The sequence below is a fragment of the Panulirus ornatus genome, chromosome 43 (assembly GCF_036320965.1).
Source record: "Panulirus ornatus isolate Po-2019 chromosome 43, ASM3632096v1, whole genome shotgun sequence".
Taxonomy (NCBI): Eukaryota; Metazoa; Arthropoda; class Malacostraca; order Decapoda; family Palinuridae; genus Panulirus; species Panulirus ornatus.
Window position 1 is genome coordinate 28066883 of NC_092266.1, and position 18698 is coordinate 28085580.

The following is an 18698-nucleotide window of genomic DNA, read 5'->3' on the forward strand; positions in this document are numbered from 1 at the left end:
CCATAGCTGGAACTTTCTAAACTTATTATGACGTGTTGGCCTTAGGCAGGAGTAGCGAACACGTCACGCTCACCGCTAGAAGCTTCAGGGTTTTTGAGAGGCGTATGAGTTGATGTTACACGTTAGAAAGGGAGTGTGTGTGTGTGTGTGTGTGTGTGAGTGAGGAGGAGGAGGAAAGAAGTGAGAGTCACCTGGGTAAGGGAGGAGACCTAGACAGCCACTGTCGTGACCCTCCAATCCCTCCTCACTCGACGCGCTGGTGGTAAGAGGTGCCATCTTGTGTTGGTAGCTCCCTGCCGTCTACTCCCTGTTGTGTGTGTGTGTGTACACACGAGTATATATTTTTCCTCCGTCTGTCTTGGTAAGAGATGGTGATAAATGATGGCTTCATTGTGTACCCTTGCAGGCTGCGTGTGTCTGACCCGCGCTCGGCCTCTCTCTCTCTCTCCTCATAATAACTCTTTCGCTTGTGCTCAAAAAAAAGAAAATGAGTTTTAGTTCAGTGGTCTCCGATTTTCCGTGCCCACCCAAGGCAGACTTTATTTACATTTCTAGATCGTCTCGTACGATATCATGCCATCTTAGAAGCACGTCATGCGCTCGTAGGTTTGAACGTTCGCTGTTCGTTGTGTGCTTGTCTGTGCGTCAGTATTTTTTTTTGTTCCTTTGTGTTCCAGGTAAGGCTGCCGGTACCAGCATGTACCCCTGTCAAGAATTAGTTAAAAGAATAATAAACTTGATATTGTTTGTGCCTGCTTTATTCAGCGAGGAGTGTACGATGATTTAGCGAGGTTTGTACGATGATTTAGCGAGGATTGTACGATGATTTGCGAGGAGTGTACGATGATTTAGCGAGGAGTGTACGATGATTTAGCGAGGGTTGTACGATGATTTAGCGAGGAGTGTACGATGATTTAGCGAGGAGTGTACGATGATTTAGCGAGGATCGTACGATGATTTAGCGAGGTTTGTAAGATGATATGCGAGGAGTGTACGATGATTTAGCGAGGATTGTACGATGATTTAGCGAGGAGTGTACGATGATTTAGCGAGGAGTGTACGATGATTTAGCGAGGAGTGTACGATGATTTAGCGAGGAGTGTACGATGATTTCGCGAGGATTGTACGATGATTTAGCGAGGAGTGTACGATGATTTAGCGAGGATTGTACGATGATTTAGCGAGGAGTGTACGATGATTTGCGAGGAGTGTACGATGATTTAGCGAGGAGTGTACGATGATTTTAGCGAGGAGTGTACGATGATTTAGCGAGGATTGTACGATGATTTAGCGAGGATTGTACGATGATTTAGCGAGGAATGCACGATGATTTAGCGAGGAATGTACGATGATTTAGCGAGGAATGTACGATGGATAATCCATGAGTGTACGAGGATTGTACGATGATTTGAGAGGAATGTACGATGATTTAGCGAATAATGTACGATGGATAATCCATGAGTGTACGATGATTTAGCCGCCATGAGTTTATGATGTTTTAGCCACGAGTGAACGATAGCCAGGAGCGTACGACGATTTAGCCAGGAGCGTACGGTTAATCAACCAGGAGTGTACGACGATTCAGCCAGGAGTGTGCGGTTAATTAGCCAGGCGTATACGTTTAATTAGCCAAGAGTGTACGATGATTAGCCAGATGTGTACCACAGTCAGCGTGGCGCCCACTCAGGAGGTAAATAATTGGGTAAGATCAACAATTATAAAGAATGAGGACATGAATGTTGATTTATGTACTTTGCAGATGGTGAATGATGGGGTCGAGGGAAGAGGTGACGAGATGAATGTATTCATTCCTTTCTTGTGGTTGAATAGGACGCTAATAGAGAGGAAGAAGTGGTGGAACTGGGAAAGTATAGAATAGAAGGGAAGGTTGAAGGACTGGTAACCCTAACGCGACCACTGGCTAGGACTGGTAACCCTGACGGGTCCACTGGCTAGGACTGGTAACCCTGACGCGTCCACTGGCTAGGACTGGTAAACCTGACGCGTCCACTGGCTAGGACTGGTAACCCTGACGCGACCACTGGCTAGGACTGGTAACCCTGACGCGTCCACTGGCTAGGACTGGTAAACCTGACGCGTCCACTGGCTAGGACTGGTAACCCTGACGCGTCCACTGGCTAGGACTGGTAAACCTGACGCGTCCACTGGCTAGGACTGGTAACCCTGACGGGTCCACTGGCTAGGACTGGTAACCCTGACGCGACCACTGGCTAGGACTGGTAACCCTGACGCGACCACTGGCTAGGACTGGTAACCCTGACGCGTCCACTGGCTAGGACTTTACCCCCGAGCCGACCACTGCCTAGGACTTTACCCCCGAGCCGACCACTGGCTAGGACTTAACTCCCGAGCCGACCACTGGCTAGGACTTTACCCCCGAGCCGACCACTGCCTAGGACTTTACCCCCGAGCCGACCACTGGCTAGGACTTAACTCCCGAGCCGACCACTGGCTAGGACTTTACCCCCGAGCCGACCACTGGCTAGGACTGTACCCTAGAGCCGACTAATCACCCATCAGGGTACTCGTGTTCTCGTCCAGTCACCAGTCAGGGTGTTCTTGCTCTCGTCCAATCACCAATGAGGGCGCTCGTGTTCTCATCCAATCACCTTAGAATCCAACTGGGATTCTAATGGATCAAGAATTTCATTCTTAGGCAATGAATATTGTTTTCAAAGGTTTCTCTCACCTTAGATTTCCTAATTCTATTCACATTAGATTTCAAAGAGGCATTTTGTACCGATACATAGAAAATGGATCTGTGGGTCTTCAAGAGGGCCAAACATAACCTCACATTGGATATGGAGCTTTTAATCCTTTCAGTCCAAATGACCTCGTTTGTCTCCTGTTGATCACCCAGGCTCTTATAGTCTGCTTCTTGTATGTAGTCCTACCTTCCACAACCTCATTGCTCAGGCACATTTTGTTGGACATCTGTCTCATTTTTGTGTTTTTTAAGTCATCTTCTTGTGTTATCATCTCCTCTACATTGTTGTTGTTTTTTGTCAATCTCTTGTCTCCCCTACTCATCTTCTTCATCAACCTCTTTTCGTTTTGATCATGACTGCAAAGAAGCCAAAGTGTGTATCCTTGGTCGCCGAGCTTCATGATGGGAGGGGAGGTCCTGCAGGATCATAGAGTTGGTATCCTTACTGGAGCCAGGTGGATCATGAGAGCCTCGACCATGATTCTGTTTTCTTTTTTTCCCCCCTCGCCCCTTCTGCTGCCACCACCACCCGCTCCTCACACGGTAGACGCTTTTTCTCTTGTCCCAGCGGCTGCTGAATATTTCTACTGCGCCCACTGTTTTGCTCTACCATCATGCCCCTGTTCTCTCTCTCTCTCTCTCTCTCTCTCTCTCTCTCTCTCTCTCTCTCTCTCTCTCTCTCTCTCTCTCTCTCCTGTGACTTGCTGCTTTCTCCTCCTCCTCGAGAGTAAGAACAGGAGGATGGAGGAGGAGGAGGACATGTGTGTGTGTGTGTGTGTGTGTGTGTGTGTGTGTGTGTGTGTGTCTGTGTGTACCCAGAACTTTAAATACCACAATAGAGGTGAATGACTGAGGTCGTGGGGAGTGGCGCCGCGGTAAAAGCGAGAGGCCTGGCTGCTCGACTCACTTTCTACTCTTATATAAAACTAGCACCCGCGTCTCGGGTCACTCTCTTCCGAGCAGTAATTGAGAAGTGGTCGAGCGGTCGGACCCACTGCCAGGCAGAGGTGGCTGCGATCACCACCACACGCCCACCCGCCACCACCACCACACAGCCACCACCACCACCACACAGCCGCCACCACCACCACCACACACCCGCCATCACCACACACCCACCCGCCACCACCACCACCACACACCCGCCATCACCACCACCACCACACAGCCACCACCACCACACACCCGCCATCACCACCACCACACACCCGCCACCACCACCACACAGCCGCCACCACCACCACACACAGCCGCCACCACTACCACCACACACCCGCCACCACCACCACACACAGCCGCCACCACCACCACACACCCGCCATCACCACCACCACCATACTTTTTCCCATGACTTCCCTCTCATCTGACAAAATGCTCATGCTGGTCTTGCATGGATAGTTAGCTGACTCTAGAGGAAATCAAGAATAACTTTATCTTCTTTTTTTTAAAAAAAAGAAACAGGTCCTCTGTTTGGCGATTGAACTTACAGAATTATACATATATATATATATATATATATATATATATATATATATATATATATATATATATATATATTCTCATGTCTTGTGTTAAATTAAATCCTTCGTCTCTGCCTCTCTGCCTGAGCTATATAAATCAGATGTGGTGACGAACGATATTTCTTTAACGATATAGATAGTCATATTGGTATATATACCTTTTGTTAGGGCGTAACGATATAGATAATATTGGTATATACCTTTGTTAGGGCGTCCCTCGTGTATTTATGCAAACACGCGTCCGTCATCACAGCAGGTTCACTTGGGGCTCAAAAGTAATCTTCCATGTTCTAGTCCATATAGAGAAACGGAGCCAATATACGACTTATATGAGGTTACTATGCTAATTCCGTTCTGGTTTGGAAACTCTTGAGAGGTCAGAGGCCAAGGATGTTGGATACAATCACCTCGGTCAAGTCTATAAAAGTTAGAATGCATGAGTGTCCAAAGCGCTGGTGATGACAACTAGGCGAGGGAGTGAGGGGGTGTATGTAAATATGGATGACTTGATAGTGTAAGAGAATGCACCATTTTGAATTCTTAGTTTGGAAAGCCTCGGTTTGATGACTGTATTACAGACTGGTGGGTGAAATATCAGAGAGGGTGAGGAGGGGATGAGGAGGAGGGAGGTGGTGTGTGGGTTTAAGGCAGGATTGGAAAGAGGGGAGGGAGGGATCTCTGAGGAAGATGATGAAGAGAAACGCTATGGCCTTGCTGGCGTGACGAGGTCTATTTACAAGCGCGGCAGCGCCCAACTTAAATATATATATATATATATATATATATATATATATATATATATATATATATATATATATATATATATATATATATATATATATATATATATATATATATATATATGAGAGAAAATTTTTAGACTGGTGACACGACAGGGATCAGTAGACTCGTGGAGATAATCTGATAAAGTATTTTCATGAGACTGAAGTTATTGGTAGAGTGAAGGTAAAGGTGAGAAATATTCTCTAATCTTACCAAAAATGTTATTTCAAATCCTGACACTCGAACGAATTTTCAACTCGTCTGCAATACGAAGTTTTGAGTATTTTTTCCCCCCTCCTCCTCACAAAACCTCAGTAAGTCACGGTGATAAACATTCTCTCGCGAAATTCAATCGTGGGAATTAAACAAGGACAGATATTGGCTGAGGCTTAACACATGTGAATCACACATCTTCATTATGGAACATCCCATTATGATCTGAATGAAAGATGGAACCTGGCTATTTTAGTTCGGTTGGGATGGTGGGAGGGAAAACAAGGAGCTGTGCCACCGTTGGCCTGACTGAGCCTTAGCTGAGATCTTTTAACATCAACAAACAGGTTCAGCTCCACTGTGGTAATATACCAAGTAGGTTATGAGAATTGAGCGCACAAGTGTGTCGTATGAACAGACCTAGGCATCCATGCTGACAACCGTGTGTGTCTGTAATGTTAAAGACTTGCTGTTGTTGTTGAAGCCTATCTTCTCTTCGCAACATATTAAGGATTACTTAGGTTTAGACTAACGTGGACACGGAGCCACCTTTCAAACCCTGCGAGCTATGGTCAACTCTTGGAGACGACAGTAAACAAAATGATATTCAACAGCTGTTGTCGCATTCTGGTCCGTCGTATGGAGAGTGGTGGGGGGAAATGGACAACCTGCCTTCTGCCTCGCAGTATTTGGGTCCAAGTGAGCGTGGGTGACGTAATAAACCAAAACAAAATAAAATACAGAGATGATCCACACATTAGCCCAAGGCCCATGGATTGTTGGTGTTGTGAGGAGAACACGAGAGGTGAAAAAAAAAGAAGAGTGTTGATCCCGGCCTGGTTGTGGACGGAGGAAATACCTTCTGGTTTTCATTTCGCTTATTAAACTGAAGGAATTCCCGGTTGTGGCTCAAAGTTGGTTGTAGATACTGGTCGACCATTTGTCGCTTATCAAACTGAAGGGATACCCGGTTGTGGCTCCGAGCTGGCTGTAGATACTGGTCGACCAATTGTTTCGGTCGAATCTCCCAGGTTGGCATCATCACTTCATGAATACGATGATGTCTTACGCTGTGGTATGTATCGTTGAGATGTGGCCTTTTCTGCAGGAACAGGAATGAAGGTTGTCAGTTGTAGGAGAGAGAGAGAGAGAGAGAGAGAGAGAGAGAGAGAGAGAGAGAGAGAGAGAGAGAGAGAGAGAGAGAGAGAGAGAGAGAGAGAGAGAGAGAGAGAGAGAGAGAGAGATTGAAGTAGAGATATGTGAGAATCGTACAGGTGTTTTGGCGTTGAGGTTTTCACTGAGGACATGAAAACGGATCCATGTTTCGTCTGTAATCAAAGATGGATGATGGAAAGCCATGATAACATACATAGCTTTGATAACGTAGAGAATTTTCCAGATGATGCCTTCGATGACAACGACGGGGGAATTAGGGAAAAAAGAAAAAAAGAAAAGCGGATTAAACCTAAGCGTGGGGAGCAGTTTGGCATCCTGATCCCTTGGTGTATATGAAACTGTTGGGTGACGTGGTGTCGGTGGCGAGCTGCCTGGAGGGTGTGTGTGTGTGTGTGTGTGTGTGTGTGTGTGTGTTGGATCTGGTGATCAACTTTCCCTTTTAAAACGAGAGGTGGTCAGGTCAGCAGGGTGGACGCTGGCGGCCCTCAGGGTGAGTGTGATGGCTCTCGGTCCATGGGAGAAAGTCTCCCTGTCGCCTCTCCACACCTCTTTCCCCTCTCCTCCCTGCTATCTGTCTGGTTGTCAGAGGGAGGGAGAAGCCACGTCCCCCTCTCTCTCACTCTCTCTATCTCTCTCTCTCTCTCTCTCTCTCTCTCTCTCTCTCTCTCTCTCTCTCTCTCTCTCTGATAAAGAGGAGAAGGACCAGCTCCCACCGCTCACCGTTATCCGTTGCTCAGGTAATCGCACCATCTCTGGTCGGAGTCCCGCTCCTTGGAGAATGTTGTTACTTTCCTGGCGTTCGCGACGAGTCACTCGCGTTTATCGTTGGAAGCCGAGGAGCACAGATGCCCCCGGGGATTCTGTAGCAACCAGCTCCCTCCTCCCGGATAGCTCTCGTTGGAAGCCGAGGAGCACAGATGCCCCCGGGGACTCTGTAGCAATCAGCTCCCTCCTCCCGGATAGCTCTCGTTGAGCCACGAAACTTTCTGAATCCTTTCTCGATCGAGAATTATCATATATTTCTGACGAGGTGTCTTACGGAAAGACGTTCATGTCTTTTTCTTTTTTCTTTTCTTTTTTTCCCCCTCCCATCTCTCCATTGTCGGTCAGTGTTACGTTTGTGGGGTCAGTGGATCATAATAATACATCACCAGTATTCATGAAGCAGTTTCTCTCTCTCTCTCTCTCTCTCTCTCTCTCTCTCTCTCTCTCTCTCTCTCTCTCTCTCTCTCTCTCTCTCTCTCTCTCTCTCCCGTGCCGCCAGAGTTAAGGATGTGAGCGAGGAACTCCTTTGGTAGCGACCCCCATTTCCCCTATAAAGGTCTCCTGAGATTCTTTTCACACACAAAAATCACTACGAGGGAGCCATCGTATGAGGGAGGGGGGTTTGGGTTTTCCTATCCATGATAATGGGTTGTTCTTCATGCTTTATTTTAGCGTTGTTCTTCATGCTTTATTTTAGCGAGAGCTGGAATTATTCATAGGTTGGTAGACTAATGCAAAATGCGTGAAAGGCTGAGAATTTGATCGTAGTCTACCTGGGTCATTTGAAATGACTTTTTCAACAAGATCTGTAAGTAAAATTTCTATTTGAATTCTTTTTATTTTTTTCCTGCTCTGACTCATGGGTGATATGAGTTATTGTAGAAAATGTTTTAAACTGATGGATCATATTTGTGAAGATAATTACAGCTTCAGTCATAATATCATTTGTAAGATAACGAATTCATTCTGTCTAATGTAAACTTACACGAGTGAAATGAATTGGTTTATAATTTTTTTTGTGTGTTCTATTATCAAAGTTCTGTATTGAAGATATATTTCTAGTGATACGAAACGCTTCTTGACTCGAGTAAACCAGTTATCCACGAGATGTGGATCTTCTGGTATATATTAAAGTCGTTGATTCTGGACTTAATACACTATTGCAACTGTGGGTTCTAGAATGACTGAATTAACTTTACATATATTCGCCTTGAGTGCCTCACCTACCATGGACCACCTCTAGAAATCGAAGCATCATCGAGAGGACAGCCACGTACACAAAACCCCTTGCGTGTAGATGCACACATAATTTCACATGCATGTCTTGTGTGTACAACCTCTCGTTTCTCATATACTCGTCCCCTTCTCCTCCTGTGATTTATGTCCTATTTGTACAATATATGGAGGGGATTCCTACACTCGTGGGGCCTCATCTCTTGGCCCTATCCTCTACTGACACTTTGCTACTTTCTCTGGCCAATTTTTCGATCGTAAATTTGCTATGTGCAGATGTAAATGAGGAGGGGAAGATTACCTTACTGAAGGTGAGCTTGCCGTTGAGCCTCCATATCTGCTGGCTTATAAGCCTCGTTTTTCGCAGCTCTCCATAGTTTTTGTGGGTGTTTGCAGTGCTGTGGGATACTCCTTTGTATCTGCTGGGGAGAGGTGTGAACCAACGCTGGGCGCAGGTAATCCGCTGTGGTTTGTTTGGGCCGGGGAGAGAGAGACGTCTCGTGGTCTCGTGTCCAAGGCAACATAATGAACAGGTCTCATATGATGATGATGATGAGGATGTCTCTGTGTGTAATACCCTTTTTCACCCTCGTAATACATCGTTGTACAGATGTAACACCACGTTGTTCAGATGTACTCTAGGTTTGTGCAGTACATTGTAAATCTAAGCACACACACACACACACACACACACACACGATGATTTATTTATAGAACTTAAAAGATAAAATCTTTTCGATCCGAGCTCCTCTGTACACATGTCCTCTACCCTGGAGTTCTTCGGGAGCATGAATTAGCCAATGAATAACTGCATATCATTAGAGATGGAACTGTAAGAAAATGCTGCTTTAGTTGCACCGAGGCAAGATGATGATAACTTAGTCTCTTTTGAGATGTTGTCTTGCACAGCTTCAGTACTTAAAACTCACAGTCAAACCAATGCCCCTTGCGAGAAATGGGTAGGACGTCAACTTACAATACTAGAATTATTATAGAAAAAAAGATATCTAATTTCTAAGACACAGATATCTTGTCCCAAAATGACCTAAAGGCTTTTCTGGAATAACAAATGAGGTTTCTCTTAGTCGAAACCCATTGTAGGGAATCTCTGTTTTCTCTTCCTTTTTCTTGTACAAATTTGAATGAATTTCGTTTTCTACGAGTGGAATAATGCACCTCTGTCGATGCGTTACGTTGGTCGCGTTGGTTCGCTACTTGGCTGAGCTCAGGGCCAATCAGCTGTCAAGGTTCTTGAAGCCGTCACCGTCACAGAAGACCAGCCGTCACCGTCACAAAAGACCAGCCGTCACCGTCACAAAAGACCAGCCGTCACCGTCACAAACGACCAGCCGTCACCGTCACAAAAGACCAGCCGTCACCGTCACAAACGACCAGCCGTCACCGTCACAAAAGACCAGCCGTCGCCGTCACAAAAGACCAGCCGTCACCGTCACAGAAGACCAGCCGTCACCCTCACAAAAGACCAGCCGTCACCGTCACAAAAGACCAGCCGTCACCGTCACAAAAGACCAGCCGTCACCGTCACAAACGACCAGCCGTCACCGTCACAAACGACCAGCCGTCACCGTCACAAACGACCAGCCGTCACCGTCACAACGACCAGCCGTCACCGTCACAACGACCAGCCGTCACCGGCACAGAAGACCAGCCGTCACCGTCACAAAAGACCAGCCGTCACCGTCACAAACGACCAGCCGTCACCGTCACAAAAGACCAGCCGTCACCGTCACAAAAGACCAGCCGTCACCGTCACAGAAGACCAGCCGTCACCGTCACAGAAGACCAGATGACCTTCCTATACATCCGTAGTGGATGCATGGACCTCCTCCTGCCGGCGTCTCTCCCACAGTCAGGTCGGGCGTCCCGTACACATCCGGGACCGGATTCCTGCCGTACATACCAAACAGCTGGTAGACTTTCACCCCTATCCCACCAGCTCCATAGGATCCTCTCTTACCATCCCACCAGTCCCGTAGGATCCTCTCTTACCGTCCCACCAGCTCCATAGGATCCTCTCTTACCCTCCCACCAGCCCCGTAGGATCCTCTCTTACCATCCCACCAGTCCCGTAGGATCCTCTCTTACCGTCCCACCAGCTCCATAGGATCCTCTCTTACCCTCCCACCAGCCCCGTAGGATCCTCCCTTACCATCCCACCAGTCCCGTAGGATCCTCTCTTACCATCCCACCAGTCCCGTAGGATCCTCTCTTACCATCCCACCAGTCCCGTAGGATCCTCTCTTACCATCCCACCAGCCCCATAGGATCCTCCCATACCATCCCACCAGCCCCGTAGGATCCTCCCTCACCGTCCCACCAGTCCCGTAGGATCCTCCCTCACCGTCCCACCAGTCCCGTAGGATCCTCCCTCACCGTCCCATAGGATCCTCCACTCTCCCTCCGTATCGCTATTCCCCTCCAGAAACCTCGTAAACTCTCCAAAAAACTTGTAAACTCTCCAAAAACCTGGCACACTTTCCATAAACCTGGTCTATTACCCTGGCCTACTTCCCTCCGCACACCTGGTAAACTCCCCATGCCCTACTTCCCTCCACACACCTGGTGAACTCCCAATGGCCTACTTCCCTCCACACACCTGGTGAACTCCCCTGGCCTACTTCCCTCCACACACCTGGTGAACTCCCCATGGCCTACTTCCCTCCACACACCTGGTGAACTCCCATGGCCTACTCCCCTCCACACACCTGGTACACTCCCATGGCCTACTTCCCTCCGCACACCTGGTAAACTCCCCATGGCCTACTTCCCCTCTGCACACCTGGTGAACTCCCCATGGCCTACTTCCCTCCACACACCTGGTGAACTCCCCATGGCCTACTTCCCTCCACACACCTGGTGAACTCCCCATGGCCTACTTCCCTCCGCACACCTGGTAAACTCCCCATGCCCTACTTTCATCCCCAAACCTGGTATTCTCCCTCACCTCTTCTCCCAGCCCTTGATGGCTCACTAGTCGTAACACTGAGTTAAGTAACAGCTGTGGGCGTCCCCCTCCACCCCACAGTTACGTCTGCAGTAAGATCCCAGACGTACGATAGTAGTAGCAGCAGTCGTCGTAGTAGAGTCGTAAAGCGTCCATCCTTCTCTCTCTCTCTCTCTCTCTCTCTCTCTCTCTCTCTCTCTCTCTCTCTCTCTCTCTCTCTCTCTCGTGGGGCCATTTGGTGGCGCGTCCCCATTTGGCCAGTACTGTTGTGTACCTCGTCACTGTAGCACCCAAGTTTTTCCCCACCCAGAAGGGCCAGACCGGTTCTGGGCAAAGCACCTTTTTCTACCCAGATCTTTTTTCTGTTTTTTTTTTTTCATACATATTATATTATTCCAGAATCACCTTCGTTTGCTTTCCAAGCAGAAGGTACCCAGGTTGCTTTTATTTTTTTTGGATGATGGTGCAGCTCGCTGCTGTCACCTGGAGAGAGAGAGAGAGAGAGAGAGAGAGAGAGAGAGAGAGAGAGAGAGAGAGACAAGAGGAGGGAGCAGCAGCAGCAGGTATTAGGGTGGGTTGGTTCAGACGAGGAAACTGGAGACCTGAGGCGACAAGTCCATTTGTGGTCTGACGAGTTCAGCTCGTCGCAAGAATGGCAGTGTGTGTGTGTGTGTGTGTGTGTGTGTGTGTTTGTCTGTTTGTCTGTGTCTGTTTGTCTGTGTCTGTTCGTGTGTGTGCGTGTGTCTGTGTGTGTGCGTGTGTGTGTGTGTGTGTTTACGCATGGGTATCTCAGTAGCCTGGGTTCGACTCTCGGGCTATGCAATGGTAAATTTGTGTATGTATATATATATATATATATATATATATATATATATATATATATATATATAGATAGATAGATAGATAGAGAGAGAGAGAGAGAGAGAGAGAGAGAGAGAGAGAGAGAGAGAGAGAGAGAGAGAGAGAGAGAGAGAGCCTAATCCTGCCCTTAGAGGTGGACGAACAGCCAGGTTAACTGCGGACCGACTGTCGCGACCAGGATTCGAACCAATGCGCTTCTTCCCCGCAAGGAGACCATCACATTGAGGCCCTCTTTCTCTCAAACCCATCGTCGTTCTTTTACACCTGCGCGAGTTGGAACTGATAAGCCACGTATCAGGCCGGATGTATGAGTCTGTTTTAAGTCACCATGTAAGCCGATACAATTCTCTTCGCTTTTTTTAACCCTTTCTCATGACCTGGTATGCATCATCTGCAAACACCTTGAGGTTGTGGTCCATACATTCGGACGAGTCACTCACGCGGATCAAGAAGAGTGACAGTCCCAGAACACAACCCTGTGGTATTCCGGTGGTGACCACCTCCTCCTCCAACCCTGTGGGAGAGAAGGCTCCTCTGACATGTGTGTTTCCCCCCTTTATTCCCTTCCATTAACCATCTTTAATGTATTGGAGGAGTCCATCTCTCTCTCTCTCTCTCTCTCTCTCTCTCTCTCTCTCTCTCTCTCTCTCTCTCTCTCTCTCTCTCTCTCTCTCTCTCCCGAGATACATCGATGTCTTAAAAAAAACCTCCTCCCACCTCATCTCACTCATGTTGAGGCTGAGGCTATAATGTCTCCCAGTGTGAAAAACTCTCTCAAACTTGTCATTCATCTCCTCACATATCCTTACATCATCCGCTACAGTTACCCTTACACTCCTGATAAATTTCTGAAGACATTTTGGACTTTCTCCTGCCTTGTCCACAGTATTCTTTCCAAATTTTCTTTGTTCCTTCAGTCTTATACAAGTATACTCGTTCCTCGCTCTATTATACTCCTGAGTATGCTGGCTGGCTGTAGGTCCGTCTATACCTTTGCCACTGTGCATCTCGAAGGTCCCTTACCTTGTGACATGTGTGGTTAAACCATTCTTCTCTCCTTGTTAATCTTCCCTCCTGCAGCTGGGGCTTAGAAGGTACTCATGTTCCTTCCTCCACTGTGTACTTCTTTGTGCATTGGAGGGATGCGCTCCGCTGGTCACCTCGACCCATCTGGAGAAGGCCTCCTTTGACGTGTTCTCCTCTGTTTCCTTCCACTGAGCTGCAGCAGGAGGGTGGAACATGACGGTTTCGAGTATAAATCTGGATAGGGAAGGACCTGGAGTATCGTAGGTAACCTGGCAGCAGATGTGGTAGCGGATGGAACCATGGGGGCTCAAGTGAGCCACAGGCTGAAAGAGGTGTGGATGTAAGAATCTTGGACCCTGAATGCAAGACGGTGAAAACAAAAGATGGATGAAAAAAATAAGATAAGTCCATTCTTTTGGGGGGAGGGGGAGAAATTTACTTAGAGATGCAAGTGAGGAAAAGATCGAAGAAGAAAATTACTGGGGAATATTGAGCTGAACCAGGCTGTTGCCGCACAGGAAGTCGTTTCTTGAGTGTACCTGGCAAGTTGTATGGGAGAGAGTTCAGACTGGGGAGGGACGATGTGTTTTTAGGAGTGGTAGAAGATGTTTGGATCAAGGTCTTTGCTTTGAAGAACGTGTGTGTAGGAAACACTTAGGGAAACAGAAGGATTTGTTTGTGGCGTTTATAGATCTGGAGAAAAAGTAGCAGAGAGGTGATAGAAATACTCTGCAGATGTGTTACGAATGTATGGTATGGAAGGAAAACTGCCAGAAACAGTGTAAAGTTTTAATCCAGGTAGGCATGTGCGCGAGTAGGAGGAGAGGAGGATGAGTGGTTGCAGATGAAAGGGGATCTGCGGCAAATGTGTATGATGTCAAAATACCTGTTTGATTTGATTATAGATGGAATGCTGAGGGAGGTAGATACAAGGGTCTTGGAGGTCTGCGGTCTGTCAGGGGATGGAGGGCATAGGAGATGAGTCAGTTGCTTGCTGACGACACGGCGCTGGTGGCAGATTTGAGTGAGAACCTGTAAAAGCTGGTATCTGAGATTGCGAGAATGTTCAAAGGGAGAAAGTTTAGAACAAGTGTAAATGAAAGCAAAGCTTTTAGGTTTATCAGTGGTAAAGACAGGTTTGTTGGAGTATGAGTTTAGGTGGAGAGAACCTGAACGAAGTAGGAGGTTATAGATATCTGGGAATGGATGTGGCACCGAAGGGAATCATGGAAGCTAAAGGGAACCATAGGTTGTGTGAGGAGGCTATGGTCCTGGACGCATTGAGGAGTGTGGGGAAAGAGGGATCATTATCAGTCAGGGAAAAGATGTGTATGTTTGATGGTACAATAGTTCCGACGGCGTTCTGTGGATACGAGGCGTGGGGAAACTACGGAAAGGTCTGTGGGGTTATAGAATGGATGTCAGCGAATGAGGCCATTTCTTCGTCTGTTCCTGACGTTACATCGTTAGTGCCTTCGTGAGGTTGCGTCTGGAGCAGAAGAACTACTGACTCACTTGTATACATCCAGTCTACACCTCTCATTAGTAGAAGTAGCAGTAGTAGATGTAATAGTCGCAGTAGAAGAAGTAGTAGTAGTAACAGTAGTACTAGTCGTAGTAGTAACAGTATCAGTAGTCGCAGTAGCAACAGAAGCAGTAGTAGTCATTCAAAAAAGCGTGGGGAAATCACTGAACTCCTTTCTGTGTTGTGTGTCTAATATACATCAAGTTTAATGAGAAAACAAAATACCAGTTGAACTGTACGCGATAAAGTTAACCATACGACTAGGTCCTCCATGCTGACCTGATATGGCAGGAGCTGATGGTTGCGTCTGTGGCGGCTGTAGGTTTCGTACCCAGAGCCCCAGTAGACAGGTAGGGTACAGTCAACAGCTTCCGAACCACCGACCAGCTGGCCTTGGCTCACCTCGGCCATCGTGGTGATTTTGGGGGGAGGGCGTTCAGTGACCCCGCCTGAGAACGACGGGTTCTCCCTCCGTCCGCCCCGAACTCACCCCTCTTCGAAGCAGGTCTTCAAAGATCTCATAATATCAAGAGACCGTAAAAAAAAAACAGAAAACCTAAGGTGAGGTATAGAGTGTCTGCTCCACTACCACTGTACCACACGAGAATGTCTTGATGTTGGATGGCCCTTTCGTACCATCCGTGAGGCGGTTCTCCAAGCGACGTGGCCGGACCCGAGTGAAAACCTCCGCGGACCACAGGTCTCCTTTTTGCTCAGGTTAGACAAAAGGGGAGAGAGGTAGAGGGGCGGCGGTGTGTGTGTGTGTGTGTGTGCATGTGTGTGGAGGGTGGGTATGTATTCCTCACTCCTCCCCCACGTATTACACAACCTACGGCCGCCGCCACACTCCCTCCAGCATGGAGCAACTTCCGGGGACTCTGGGTTCCCCCTTGTGTACCATCACCAACACACTGGCTCTCCGTACGAACCCTGGCGCACGTGAAAGTAGGGTGCCGGTCGGGAGCAGCGGTTCACCTGTGTTCGTGTGACGGACACTTAGACGTTCCTGCCGCTCTATCATGCATGAGTAAAGGCTTTTGGTTGTCATATTAAGATTAATTCTTGCTGATTAATTGATACTCGTCAGCCCCATTTTCTTTCCTGTGTGTACTGACATGGTTGTTTAACGTGTATTTTCGTGTATTTATGTGCGTGTTTGTGTATGATAACAGCAATAATGATAATCATAACAACAGTGATAATTATGACAAATTTTTTTAAAGGTACATTACTTCAGTTGCACCAGGAGGCTAAAATCATGAAGGGACAAATTTATTTACACCTTGTAACTTTAGTGCCAAGCTGCAAGCCAGGGGTAAGGGATCTCAGATGGCAGGAGGTGACGGTGGCGTAGATGTGCAATAACTTCATCCTGAACCGTCCAATGCGGTACACGTTGTGTTGGTCTGAGAGTGTCAGAGGGAAAGATGAGTGTGACGAGCTAATGGGTGGCATCAGAGGGACCGAGGATAATCTTGCATGCTCTTCTCTGCACCTCCTTCAGTAGTCCTTCAGTGAGGAGTGAGTAAATCAAGATGACCGGGAGGGGAAGACACGGTCGAACAGAAGTTCCTTGGTTCACTTACAGAGGGCGTAAGTGTCTTCGTCTCAATGAGGATCGTAGAATGGGAGTGAGGTCGTAATTCGTGGACTTTTCGTCACGTAGCGGTTAGCCTTTTGCTGACCGTGAAGCATTCACGGGCCGCCCGGGGTTCGAGTTCGATATAGGTTCGAATCCTAATCGTAGCAACCCTGTCTACAGTAAACCCAGCTGTTCATCCTCCCCGTAGGAGCTGGTCGATAAAACAGGTACCTGGCCTAGGACTAAGGTATGTGTATATTGATATAGCGTTAATGAGATGGTGATTTGGGCGTTCAGTTCCCTGCGCCGTTTCAGCCAACAGAAAAAAAAAATACTTCGAGAGATCGTGGGCATTGTTGACATCGACATAGGGACACATACGAAGATATCGAATACTCACACCGAGTCTTGGATGACGGGCTGGGAGGCAGGCGGGGTTCAAACTGGACAACTGTACTCGTATAGAGCAGAAGGTGACGAGGTGATTGCTACCACGATTAACTGCTTTATCATTGGAGAGGGAGGCAGGGTGAGGGGTGGGTTAACCCGTCCAACCCGCCTCAAAAGTCTTTCGGTCCCATACCACTGGCTGGCTGGCTGGCTGATGTCACAACTAGCCAAGGCAATGTGACTTTTCCAGCACGTATTTCGCAAATGCCTTTGTTACGTAGGGTCATGTGGAGACTGGCGTTGCTATGGTAGAGGCCCCAGTCTCACTGGTGCATTATAGGTCTCTTAATTCGGGATGTGACCCAGGTCACGTGCTTTTGTAGATACGTTCGTGTATATGTGTGTATGTATGGATGTGTATGAACCCGTTCATCATTATTTCCTCACTCTTGTATATGCATATGTGTGTATGTGTGTGTGTGTGTGTGTGTGTGAAGAGAACGAGTGTACATGCGTGTGTTGGTCTGTATACCTGTGTGTTTTGACTGGTGATCAAACACATGGCAGCTCCTGTTGTTCCTGTTGGTGTTCAGACGCTGTGAGGACAGCGGAGGTGCTGTGCAAACATCACACGGGCCAGCACACGGGCCAGCGACCATTCTTGACTGAGGCTTAAATACAAATGTTTGTGCCGTGCGAGACGCGATGAGGAACTCGGATCTTGAAGGATCAACGGTAGGGTCTCCTCACTCCCTCCCTCCCTCTAAACCTCCCCCCTCACGCTCCATCAAGTGATGCAGAAACGAATCCTTTTTCAGGGTATTTACCTTAAGGACTTAAGAATGGCGAGGCTTGAGCGGTGCTTGACAAGAATAGCTGGGCAATGATAGGTGCAAATGAGGCTAAGTGAGGAAGCTGCGTTGTGAAAAGAGAAAAATAATAGCGATTCATCAGAACTGCTGGCGTTGTTATGGCTGTTGGCCAGGGAAGGTCAGAAGGAGGGATGGGTCTGCGGCTAATGTATATATATATATATATATATATATATATATATATATATATATGATTCAGTTGATGATTAGACGACAAGATAGAGGAGATTTGGGACCATCGTACGTGTACAGAATGTAAATTTTGTAATAATGATCCTCTTCCAGGCAAGAAAAAAAAGTTAATTTCAGATAATTACAGATAATTGTGACTGTGAACGAGGGACAGGTTTTTTCTTTCTTTTTTTTCTTTCTTTTTTCCGGGAGCCATACACTAAGAAGACGCTGTAATGAGACTCGTAAGCGATCACTTCATTCACAACTGCACACGACGGGAAAAAAGAAGAGAAAACATAGATTCAGCAGCTGTGCTTCCTTGAGCTCCCACAAACAGAACGAAGCGACAGGTATGATTTAGGAGTTGTGAGTCGAGGGATGATTATGAGGTGGCCAGGATGCCTCACAAGCAAATGAATATAAACTACTGAATTTTTCTTCTCTTCTCGTAACGATTTTGAAGTGAATGAGGAGCGAGAGAGAGAGAGAGAGAGAGAGAGAGAGAGAGAGAGAGAGAGAGAGAGAGAGAGAGAGAGAGAGAGAGCTCACCCTCCATCATTGTGCTTGGTGGTGAGTGCATGAGGGCGAGGGAGAGAGAGAGAGAGAGAGAGAGAGAGAGAGAGAGAGAGAGAGAGAGAGAGAGAGAGAGAGAGAGAGAGAGAGCTCACCCTCCATCATTGTGCTTGGTGGTGAGTGAGTGCATGAGGGGCGAGCAAGGGAGAGAGAGAGAGAGAACTCACCCTCCATCATTGTGCTTGGTGGTGAGTGAGTGCATGAGAGGGGGTGAGGGTGAGTGAGTGCCGGAGAGACGTTTACTGAGCAGGAAAAAGGAGAACAAGTGCTTAACGCGAGGTAACGGGGTCAAAACGAACGAGAGTGGGGGAT